Genomic DNA, 13,067 nt, shown 5'->3' on the forward strand with positions numbered 1-13,067 from the left:
TAATGATTTGCAAGATATATTTCACAAAACACACTCCATCCCATAGGAGACATTTTGGCCAGAATTGATCAGGGCCTCTCTCACTCAGCAGATCTCAGAGCCAGAAATCTGTAAGCTTACTCAACTTCCAGCTTATGCCCCGTTATGTCAAGCAGGCTAGGGAAGAGCTTGTCTAGGAATTTCACCACATCTCGGCTTTCTTTGTTCTCAGGAATTCCAACAATTTGGAAGTCGTTTCGCTGATTACGATTCACAAGGTCTTCCAACTTTTCCCAAACGCACTCCAAGTCCGCCTTGGTTGCTAGCGGGTTAGCAGCTTATTCCCTCTCCAATGACTCCAAATAATTGATCGGTTTATCAGCATTCTCCACTCTTATAAATTTCATCTCCATGGCAGTGATTGATCGATGTATTACAGCAAGATCGTCCTATGTTACAAGGGGGCTGCATGAGCTTCTGCCCTATCATGGTGAACAGGCCAGCAATGGACGGGCAACATTTTCACTAAAAAATACATTCGATTTCAGTTTGTTTCTCTCCGAACCTTAATGTTTGCTTTCAGAATGATCATGAGTCTCATGGAGTCATTTATTTGAGAGAATAATTGTAGAGGTAGTCACCAAACTGCCATTGTATGACATCGCTGAGCACAACATTCACAATTTCTCACTTTGTGTTAACAAAAAGAAAGCAAGTCATATAGTGTTATAACAACAAAGGGGTGAGAACAATAACTGCATTTTCATTTTTGGGTGAACTATCCCCTTAATGTTGATTTCGTGGGGTCTTTAAATGCAAGCATCAATGTCTTCCTCAAGGGGGCGCTCGATAGATGAAAAGGCCTAATTTCCATTGTTCCGCATTCACATGCCTACAATCTGACTTACTGGAAACATGAGTAAACTAAAAATATTTTTATTTAAATCTGTTCTAGTCAATAAATCTGAACCGTGCCTGCAATCTTCAGTTCAGATTTACAGGGAAAGTGCCTGGGCAAGTATTTAAAAAGACATTAAAAAGCTTCAAAACTGGGACGAGAATATACCTGATTCATAAATATAAAGAATATATTACTATAAATAATTACAATAGGACAGATTATATTATATTCTACAGATTATATTAAGACGCATTGTACCCGACAATTTATAAACTTTATAAAATCTACCCAGAGCCTTCATTAAAAACAAAAAGCGCTATTCCCGGTCTCCACCCAGTTTCACGATAAATGCGATTCTACACTCTTCAATCGTTCAGATGCTGGCTTACTACACTGTCGTATTTTTTTTTTTTTTTTGCCATTTACAGCGCAGTACGCACTTTTAGTATGTAGCAGTAGTAGGTGAATAGAACTTCACCCTTTGTGTCTTTCCGGCTTGAGGCGATTCCATCTGTTTCAGCAGTTTATTGGTTGGTTCAGACGTCAATCATTGTTAAACGACAGTCCATTGATCAACTCGGCCTTGATTCGGCATTTCTCAGTTATTGTGGACCCGCCCTCTGATCTGCTGCTTCACGAGTGCAAAAATCTCAAGTACCAAATCTTTTTACACAAGTAAGAAATATTGTGTTATTTTTGCGTCAAGTTTATTTAATACATATAGTATTTTTACGTATATTCGGATAAGATTCAAGCAATTCACATGCAATGGAGTTTAAATAAGCTGATTGTAGTTGTGGGCTAGCAGCACGTTTGGCTAACTGGCTCATCTATCTGTGTCATTTTATTGTGATTTGTCATTATTCTGATGAATTACTGTGATGTTCACGGTGGTTTTATTGGCTTCTAATGTGGAATCTGTTCAGTGTTTGTTTATACTAAAAGCATGATCTGGTACTGCTGTGGTCGTATAGCTTAGTGGTGGTTAAATATGTGCCTTGTTGCAGTCAATTCTTACCTTAAAAATTGTATATGCATTATAACAAAGGGGTTTCTTGCATGGGTTTGTTGCAAATGTTTCCGCGGCTGAAGGTACAATCCTTGTGTCCTTGAGCAAGACATTTAGGCCCCGTTTACCCCTTGCATCAACACGCGTTTCATATCCGGATAGTATCTGGACAATCTTTAGCTGGATTGCATTTACACCTTGTAGTCAAAGCTAAATTTCAGATTGCCAAAGGAAATGTAACCATATTTATCTCGCGTTGTACAGTGGCAAGAAAAATTGTATGAACCCTTTTATAATTACCTGCATTTGTGTATAAATTTGTCTTAAAATCTGGTTTTGTCTTAATCTAAGTTACAATAAAATAATAATAATAAAAAAAACACAATCTGCTTTATAACACACACATTATTGTAGTTTCTATTGCTCTTGTACAACATTCACAATATATGTTGGAAAAAGTACGTGAACCCCTAGGCCAATGGAGTCAGCAAAAGCTAAGTAGAGTCAGGTGTTGGCAATCCTGGCATCCAATTAATGAAACAATATTGGAGGTGTGTATTTTAGCTACTTGGATTTAAAAGCACACAAAATGTTTTGAGTTTGCTATTCACAGTGGCTATCCAGCCAAGTTTACTCAAATGGCACACCACAGATTGCTCAAAAACTTGAAGGAGTCATTGGAACTGATTAACATCTGTTCCAAGTCTGCTATATGGAAAACATCAAACCGGCATAGTGTCCATGGCAGAGCACCACAAAAGAAGTTGCTGGTTTCCAACAGAAAAATTGCTGCATGCCTGAAGTTTGCCAAATGCCACCTTGACATTCTACAATGGTACTGGGAATTTTTTTTAAGCTAAGCTAAACTAAGGTTGAATTGTTTGGGAAGACCACGCAGCACCATGTATTAAAAAGAGCACTGCGTCCAACATGAGCACATCATCCCAATGGTGAAGTACGGTGGAGAGAGCATCATAATTCGGGGGAGCTTCGGGCCTGAACTGCTTCCCAAGCAGGGAATAAAAACAATTCAAAGAACGAAAACCTAAAACAAAGGAACTTATTAGCAGAACATAACCGAAAACCAGAACAAAGTGATTTTTAATTGTTCCAAAGTGAAAACGTTATTTTAAAATGTTAGTAACTGGTTATAAACGGATAATTTTATGAAGACAATTTTTTTTTTTTTAATGACACCAAAAGCCAATGGGTTTATCGCTGTGCATTTTTGGAACTACACCACTTCATGTTGCCCAAAATAAAATTACACGTGCTTTGATCCTTTAGGAAACTGCTGCATCACACATTTCTTTGCCTAATTGCAGGTTGTGGATATATTATTCTTTGAATGAAGACCTTTTTTATCAACTGTGTATAATTACTACATATACTGTACATGCACAGCTAATCCAGGTACAAGGAAAACATTAGTTTCCTCTTAAAATATGCTTTGTTCAGTGTATTATAATAGATTTAGGCAAAGTTATGTACATATTTTTGAATTACTGTTACTGGATTACTGTTTAAAATTACTTCTACATATCACTTAATACATATTTTAGTTTTTTAAAATTTCATGTTTTGGATCATGGGATATTTCAGAGCTTTAGACTTATTTTTGTTTTTAGACATTGAGGCAAATCATAATATGCTGCATAAACACAGTACCTTTACAGTGAAGTCAGAAATTTACATACACCTTAGCCAAATAAATGTAACTGACTAGGGATGTTCACGATTAGTAGGGGTGGCTCGATACCACTTTTTCACGTCCGATACCGATTCCGATACCACAACCTTGAGTATCTGCCGATACCTATACACTACCATCTTTTACTCCCTCTTAAACAATTAAGCTGTTAATAACACATTTGTCAGGAGACTGCACTATGCTTAACCTATCCATCTAAAAATCATCATGATCAAACAGTACAACAAACGTTCTACTCCCCTAAAGGAAGAAATAAAGTAGCCCACAACATTACTCAGTTGTGCAATACTGCCGCTTCATTTTTATTTACATTTTCCAAACAGAACTTGTTGCAGCATTTTTAATTAGTCAGCACAATTCAAACATTCAAAATGAAATTTAAAGTGCAAATTTAAAGAATTATAATTCCAGTCAAATACTGGATGTAACTCAATGTAGTTATACCTCTATTGTAAACCATAACTTAAATAAAAACAAAAAAAATTATAGTATCTCCATTATAAAATGTACAGTAGAACACAGTACAATAAGTACAATATTTGAACTGTAAAACACCTGTATAAAACAGTATGAAATTCCAGTATGAAAAGATACTTGCAAACTAAACAAAAGTGTTTACACGAAAGTGTTTAGCATGCAGCACTGCTTTTTGCAAATTAAAGCTTGAGTCTATCCACTGTGCAGTCAGTCTTCGTAATGACACAGGACACACGTCTGAGCTCCAGATGTAAGTTGTGAAGCTAATCATGGCAACATTTTCTAAACATTTTGAAATTAATTCACACGCTTGCTTGTGAATTGGATGGACTGGATAAGCGGTGTACACCTTACTATATGTGCAGCTTGTCTGAAAGAAACACAAGCAGTGTCCCTGTAGCAACATAATCCCCACAACGCTTCTGTAAACAACAAACATGGCATCCGAGAAAGACTGCTAGCTGAGGTAAGGGACATTCCATCATTTAAACTGGTGTGTATAAATGAGTATAGTTTACCGAGCACATGGATATGCTTGTTTTTTTTGTTACAATATAAACATGATATCTATTATATGCCGAGTGTTTATACTCGTCCTGTACATTAACTGCGTCAGTCTACTTCATTAGCAGTTTGTTTTTCTTCGCTTTGAGTGAGCTTAAATGCTTTCATTCTATTATTAAATGTTTTTTTCCAAAACTTGGGACATGATATAAGCTTGCTTTGAATATAGTTAGAAGATTGTTTTTTTTATTAATGGTGACACAATCTTTATGACTAAAATAATTTTACTACATCTTTCTCATTAATTACCTTCATTTAAATAATAGAATATGCGAAAATTCGTTTTTTGAGCTTAAATATTTGAATATCAAATTATTGATGAATGCCCCTCCCTAGTCCTTACATTTAATCGTAAAAAAATAAATAAATAATTGCCTGTAATTGGTCAGTTAGGATCACTACTATATTTTAAGAATGTGAAATGTCAGGGTAATGGTAGGGAGAATTATTTATTTCAGCTTTTATTTCTTTCATCACATTCCCATTGGTTAAGAAGTTTACATACACTGTTCGTATTTGGTAGCATTTCCTTTAAATTGTTTAAGTAGAGTCAAACATTTTTGGGAGCCTTCCACAAGCTTCTCAGAATAACCCTTTCAACATGATGCTGTCACCCCCATGCTTCACGGTTGGAATGATGTTGTGTACATTATGAAAGTGAGAGTATATTTATTTTGCTGAGTTTATTATTTTTTGATCACTTCACTATATTAATTGCTTTTTCGTTTCACGTGCAGTTTGAATTTTTAAATAAATAAATTTAATTATCAATGCAAAATCACTAAAGCATGTATATTCACGATACCTCAGCCTGGAGTTGCCGGTGTAATTGGATATTGCGAGATATGAAGGAGGGAACAATCATTTTTTTTTTCACACACATGATGTATTTTCCCAGCCAACGAAATACCCGTCCGGTAGAAAATGCACAGATGAAGTAGATTCTTTGCCAGAGAGATGTTGACAACTATTATAAAGCCATCTTTTAAAAAATTAAATACATTTATTTATTTAATAAAATAAATTGTTAAACATTACAATTTCCCCCAAACTGCACTAAGTTTACAGGATCTTCTCTCACTTAAACAACTCTCAAAATAAAGTGCTCTGTGACTAGAAAGAGGTAGAAATAACAATTAACTGCAAATAAGTTGCTTTATATAACAGATGTCATTTTCCACTATTTTTATAAATGGACCTTTTTCTCTTTATTACTCATCTAACAAAACAATTCCAAAGATCTGAAAAACTGAAGTGTCCAATACACTCAACTTACGTTAGATGTACATATATCAGTTGTAAAACTGAGCTCTGCTTCGGGAACGGCTTGTAACTTCATACCTGTCAACACTCCCGTTTTTCCCGGGAGTCTTCCGTTTTGTTATTTATCCTAAAAACTCCCGTAATTTGTATGGCCCAAACCACATTATATGAATAATCACATCAATATATTATTCCAAGGTGGTCCAGTTGCCAGATCTTGAATGAAATGCATCCTACTCACACAATCGACACATCATACAAATCACAAATCATTTATGACCACAATCTGGCAACCTACCTAAAATAACCTAAAATAACCTAAAATTTGCACCGTTGATATCTGCGCAGGCAGTAGACGTGGGATGTTAAATCAAGCATCACTGGTAGAGGGGAGGAGAAGACTCAGCTGGTGCTCCGGTGGAAAAAACAAAATATACATGTACATTTAACAACAGCTGGATGGAAGAATTGAATTTAATATCCCGAAGCCATATCGACAATGCCCAGGCCTTTTGCAATGTGTGTCGCACTGATTTTAATATCGGACACGATGGGAAAAATTACGTTAAATCACAACGGCACAATTTGTATGTATTTAGCCTGCCTCTGCCATCCAGCACCCCCCTTCCCCTCTTCCGGATTTGTGTACCCAAATGTTGACAGATAACAGGCTGTGTGTGTGACATGACACGAGATTAAACAACTTGGGCAACGCGACGTCGGAAAGTACCTCATACTCTGTATCGAGGAAATTTATAAGATTTTTGAAGCCTCTGTCCTCAACTATGGAGAACAGCTGGTCATCCAGGGCCATGAATTCCATAAATTTCCTCGTAATTGCTTTGGTATTTTCGTTGCTCATTCCAAGGAATGATCGGAGAGGCTGCTGACTTGTGGCTGGCTCTAAGCTCTGGCTAGCTTTAGCCGCTTTCACTTTTTAGCTTCTTTTTTAAAATGGGCATTTTCAGCTGGGTGGTGGTGTTATAAATGTCTAATTAGGTTTGTTGATCCGAAAGTTATTGTGGTGGTTCCCCCACGATTTACTTTGGCCTTACAATTATTATACATTTCAAACTTTATGTATTCTTCACTCACACAGTGAAGATCTCCCACGCCAATGACATGTTTACATGCGGCTGTGATGTTATTGCCTGCGCCGCTGGCAACAAAACGGACCGGCTTGGAATCGGTAAGACGTGAGGCTGACCGGCCGTTCACCGGTCTGGGCCGAGCATGCGGAAAATTGGCTAATTCCGGTCCCTGGCCGGTCGATCGGTGCATCTCTAATTTAAATTAAAGTGTTGCTCAATGGCATATTTCTTTTCTTAGTTCTGCTGCTAATGTTTTATTAACTTTGTTAATAAAAGAGTGTTGTTTAGTAACCTGTTTTTGCTTTGGTACCGAAAATGGTATCGAGTACCGTGAAATTTCAATGGTATTGGTACCGACTAATGAAATTTTGGTACCGTGACAACACTAGTGTGATGACAGCTGAATCGGCCTTCGTGCTTTCCTGGTAATTGTTGGTTGAGATGAATCCAGTAGATCAACAGTGCTTGTTGTCATGTTGTACTTTCACGGTGTGAGCAGAAAACATTAATGTTAATTTATAGAGAAGTGCTCCAACATCGTTTAAATTGAGCCCACTTAATTTCTGATTTGTGGATTTGTATGGCTCTTCTGTGAAGCGAATAAAGCCTGGTTTATTCTTGGGAAGAAGCCAAACGTTTTTCTGCTGGATGAACTAATGCACCCTAGGCGAACGAAGCCACCGTTTATACTATGCGCAACATAATTTTAAAATGAGTTAGTTTATGGTGATGTCACTGTGTTTAATGTATTGGTCCAGCAACAAATAAATCACAAATACGTTTTGCTACAGGTTTTTCGCAAAAGTAGTTGCAAAAGTCATTGTGTGAATATTTAAAGTTGCAGTGCCAGATTTGAGAGGTGGTAAGTCCCGATTTGTGTTTGTACTGCGAAAATGAATTAAAGTACAAAAATTAATGTGTAATACAATTTTGTGTATGTAGTTGTATTTATGTGAATGTCATTTTACACATTTGTGACTACTTGTCTGCAATTGTTAATTCCGAACACAAGCTTTGAAATATTGTCTGTGAGTGCAGATTGCAACATTTAACGTAATTTTTATTTTACAAGTTTTCACATCGGTGCTTTGAGTAAATTTCTACTTACCGGCACACACATTTATTGTACATGTTCTCAAATCCAAATATGCTAGCTCTCGAGTTTTGCTACGGATTTATCTTCATATGTGTGCATCATCGGGCGTATACTGCGGCACACAGTGCTACCTCCCCAGATTATTCGACTGATGGGTACAGAATGATACTTGGCCCCTGTAGTAAATAGGGATGCACCTCGGGCTGTGTATCGTTCAAAAAATTCCGATATCGATACCTTGACTTCGATACCGGTTCCTAAACTTTCCTTTTTTCGATACCAATTTTATGAAATCAATTTTAACAAGATAACAACATTACACATTACCTCAAAAAAACTTTTTTTTTTTAACAGGTTCCAAGACTCCTCTCCTGAGCCTTCTGGTCTCCTCATGCCAGGGTCGGCAGGGGCTATAACATTAATGTGAAGAGGAAAAAAACAAGAAGGCTAAACTGTTAATTCTGCCAACCCTAAGGATAAGTGCAGTTTAACAAGATAACTAGTTTAATGTGAGTTAAACTTGATCAGTTACTGTCAACCTTAAAGCATTTAATTGACATCGATTTAGCTATGTATCTATAGCCATACATCCAAACAATATCTAACATTACGTAGGTCCCATTTTGTAGGACTATAAACTGGGCACCGCACACAGAAACGTTAATTTAACAAGTACACTGTACCACAACTTAGCCGATTTTGTTTGTTTGCTAAACGTTTACCTTACCTGTCGGTGTCCCAGACATAGCGGCGCTGCATTCATCAGTAGTTTTGAAGGAAGCTCTGTGGCAAGATGCTGAGAGTATGACTGCAACGGCTCGGTCTTCTTGCAGTCGAAGATGGAGCAACTTTCTGCTCTTAAGTTTATTCTGTGCACTGTCAAGTGCTTCATCAGATTTGTCATGTTGCCAGTCTTGGCAGCAATTATCTTGTAAATATTGCATTGCACGCTATTTGCATCGAGCCTGGAGAAATGTAGCCACACTTTTGATCTTTTCCATCTATGGGATTGGGACTAGAGGTCGACCGATATTGGTTTTTTCAGGCCGATGCCGATCTTTTGAAATCCAGGTCGGCCGATGGCCGATTAATGCTGCCGATTTATTTTGGCCGATATTTGGCCGATATGTGCTTGTTTTTAACCTCCTTATTTGAACCTTTTATTTGAAAGATAAAATGTAACACAAATAATTACTTAAGATAGACACAATTTCTCAGCAAATACATTTATTGAACACTTGACCAATCTGCACTTGTAGACTTAAATTAAAAATGTATAATGTAAAAACGTATTGTATAAATAATGTATAACAAATATATTAAATAAACAAAGCAGGTGTTACAAACTGCTCCGAGACACGAAGGTTGAGATCCAAATGCAGCTTTAATAAAGGGGCAATCCAGACACGTAATCCAATATTCAGAGCATCCAAGAGAAGCACAGGCATAACTAGGGGTGGGTATCGTTAAGGTTTTAATGGTATTACTACTCTTACCGATACTGCTTATCGATCCGGTACTTTAACGGTATTCTTAACAGTTCTTTTTGTTATATATATATATATATATATATATATATATATATATATATATATATACAGTGAGGAAAATAAGTATTTGAACACCCTGCTATTTTGCAAGTTCTCCCACTTAGAAATCATGGAGGGGTCTGAAATTGTCATCGTAGGTGCATGTCCACTGTGAGAGACATAATCTAAAAAAAATCCAGAAATCACAATGTATGATTTTTTAACTATTTATTTGTATGATACAGCTGCAAATAAGTATTTGAACACCTGAGAAAATCAGTGTTAATATTTGGTACAGTAGCCTTTGTTTGCAATTACAGAGGTCAAACGTTTCCTGTAGTTTTTCACCAGGTTTGCACACACTGCAGGAGGGATTTTGGCCCACTCCTCAACACAGATCTTCTCTAGATCAGTCAGGTTTCTGGGCTGTCGCTGAGAAACACAGAGTTTGAGCTCCCTCCAAAGATTCTCTATTGGGTTTAGGTCTGGAGACTGGCTAGGCCACGCCAGAACCTTGATATGCTTCTTACAGAGCCACTCCTTGGTTATCCTGGCTGTGTGCTTCGGGTCATTGTCATGTTGGAAGACCCAGCCTCGACCCATCTTCAATGCTCTAACTGAGGGAAGGAGGTTGTTCCCCAAAATCTCGCAATACATGGCCCCGGTCATCCTCTCCTTAATACAGTGCAGTCAGCCCTGTCCCATGTGCAGAAAAACACCCCCAAAGCATGATGCTACCACCCCCATGCTTCACAGTAGGGATGGTGTTCTTGGGATGGTACTCATCATTCTTCTTCCTCCAAACACGGTTAGTGGAATTATGACCAAAAAGTTCTATTTTGGTCTCATCTGACCACATGACTTTCTCCCATGACTCCTCTGGATCATCCAAATGGTCATTGGCAAACTTAAGATGGGCCTTGACATGTGCTGGTTTAAGCAGGGGAACCTTCCGTGCCATGCATGATTTCAAACCATGACGTCTTAGTGTATTACCAACAGTAACCTTGGAAACGGTGGTCCCAGCTCTTTTCAGGTCATTGACCAGCTCCTCCCGTGTAGTTCTGGGCTGATTTCTCACCTTTCTTAGGATCATTGAGACCCCACGAGGTGAGATCTTGCATGGAGCCCCAGTCCGAGGGAGATTGACAGTCATGTTTAGCTTCTTCCATTTTCTAATGATTGCTCCAACAGTGGACCTTTTTTCACCAAGCTGCTTGGCAATTTCCCCGTAGCCCTTTCCAGCCTTGTGGAGGTGTACAATTTTGTCTCTAGTGTCTTTGGACAGCTCTTTGGTCTTGGTCATGTTAGTAGTTGGATTCTTACTGATTGTATGGGGTGGACAGGTGTCTTTATGCACCTAATGACCTCAAATAGGTGCATCTAATTTAGGATAATAAATGGAGTGGAGGTGGACATTTTAAAGGCAGACTAACAGGTCTTTGAGGGTCAGAATTCTAGCTGATAGACAGGTGTTCAAATACTTATTTGCAGCTGTATCATACAAATAAATAGTTAAAAAATCATACATTGTGATTTCTGGATTTTTTTTTTTAGATTATGTCTCTCACAGTGGACATGCACCTACGATGACAATTTTAGACCCCTCCATGTTTTCTAAGTGGGAGAACTTGCAAAATAGCAGGGTGTTCAAATACTTATTTTCCTCACTGTATATATATATATATATTTTACACAAAGATAAACGTTATATAGGAACAGTGATTTAATTTCAGGAAGGTCTACTAACATTACTGTTCAGGTGTGGTCTAAAAAGAAATCTAATAAAGTAATCAATTGTAAAATAACACTGCATAGTTTATCATAGATAGATTAATGCTTATTAATGCAGAAGTTATTCATTCAAGAGCTGTAAGTGATTTTCTCTTTGCCTTTTGTTGTTTGATTCGCAGTAATGGCTCAATCGTCAGCATGTTCATTAGACAGCTTCCCCTTTAAGACAGTCTAATAGGCTCCTGATGTGCCATATTTTCTCCTAACTATTTCCATAACTACGTCCATTTAAGACATAAACTGTGTTGAATGAATCTCCAAGCCGATCTTTTTGACATATTTTTGTGTATATTTGATCGTTTAGACGTGCACATGCTTGTCTCTTTGCGGTCTGTTTCGGAGCATGCGCTGCCTTGGGAACGGTATCTCTTGCGCTCTTTTTATTATTAAACGCGTCCCGCAATTTAGCAACAGTAGCTAGACTGCATTTTACAACAATCACTGATCATGCTGATTCTGACGTTAAGTTTGAGTTTTAGGGAGCAATGTCAGTGCACCGCTGTGAAGGGAAGGAAGTTGTGCTAGACAGAATGCGGCTTATGTATAAATATTCTTTTTATAATCTTTGGAAGGCGAAATCTAAAATAAAATCAGACTAATATCACAGATCTAAACCAGGCTACGTTTGAATGTTTCGTTCTGTCACTCATTTAGCAGGGCTCATGTTGTGCTCGCTGTAGCACCGCGTGAGAGATCTCTCTCTCCCTCTCTGACTGCGAATAGCTAAATTGCATCACAGACAAATGGTTTCATATTATTATACATAGAAATGGCTGGCGAGATAAAATAACTTTCTCTTTATAGCAATAATAAATGTATTTTCTTAATTTCTCCAGTACCGACAGCAGAACCGATAACGTCCGAGCTTACCAAAGCCAGTCCTTCACTAGGCTATAGTGTGTTGGTATCTTTTTTATTACTTATTTCTCTGCATTGAGTGACAACCCTCTTAAATATAAGACACACAAACAGAACAAATAAAAGTCTCAGATTCACTGTCTGTAATTGCAAAATTCTTGCTTACTTATTGTGACATGATAGCAACCCTTCTGCTGTGATAATGCAACTTCAACTACGCTATCAATATCCAAAGTAGCCCAACGTCATGTTGCGTTTTTTCTCGAAGTTGGCAGTAACATATAAAAAGTTTTTAATTAAATATAAAGGAGTTATACAAATTTAATCCTTACCGTTTTCTCCAAGGAACTTAGCTCCTTCCTTAGGCCCTGAATGAGGTCTGCTCACTCTGCTGGAAAATGACTCTAGGGGCAGCGTGCGTCGAACACGTGTCCACAACAACACTAGGCTGCCCACAGATGCGCCTGCCTTATAATCGGCTTGATATACTTGGATATTGGCCGATGCCGATTATGTTAAAAAATTAAAAAAATCTGCCGATTAATCGGTCGACCTCTAATTGGGACACATACACACTACCGCCTCACACGTGAGCCACATAACTGCCGTAAACTAGTGTTTTTCCTTGATGCCTAAACACAACCAATCACCGGCACTTTTAGATTTGGGCTCATCTAGCATGCTACATGCTTATCACTGACGTTGACGACATTAACCCCTTAGGTATCGAAATTTGGTACTGAATGACAAGACATTTTTTTACTCGATTGTTTGGAGGCAATTCGGTCGGTGCTT

At 37.8% G+C, this 13,067-nt stretch overlaps 1 protein-coding gene across 1 annotated transcript in view; it reads left to right on the top strand.

The window, feature by feature from the left end:
- The first annotated feature begins 1,471 nt into the window (after nucleotides 1-1,471).
- The window catches only part of mtor (mechanistic target of rapamycin kinase), a 270,641-nt gene continuing 259,045 nt past the window's right edge, over nucleotides 1,472-13,067 (top strand). The window contains exon 1 of the mRNA XM_052108415.1: nucleotides 1,472-1,555. The gene's annotated coding sequence lies outside the window, so the exon portion shown is untranslated. The remainder of the gene's footprint in view (nucleotides 1,556-13,067) is intronic.

Source organism: Xyrauchen texanus, chromosome 37 (genome assembly GCF_025860055.1).
Source record: "Xyrauchen texanus isolate HMW12.3.18 chromosome 37, RBS_HiC_50CHRs, whole genome shotgun sequence".
NCBI lineage: Eukaryota > Metazoa > Chordata > Actinopteri > Cypriniformes > Catostomidae > Xyrauchen > Xyrauchen texanus.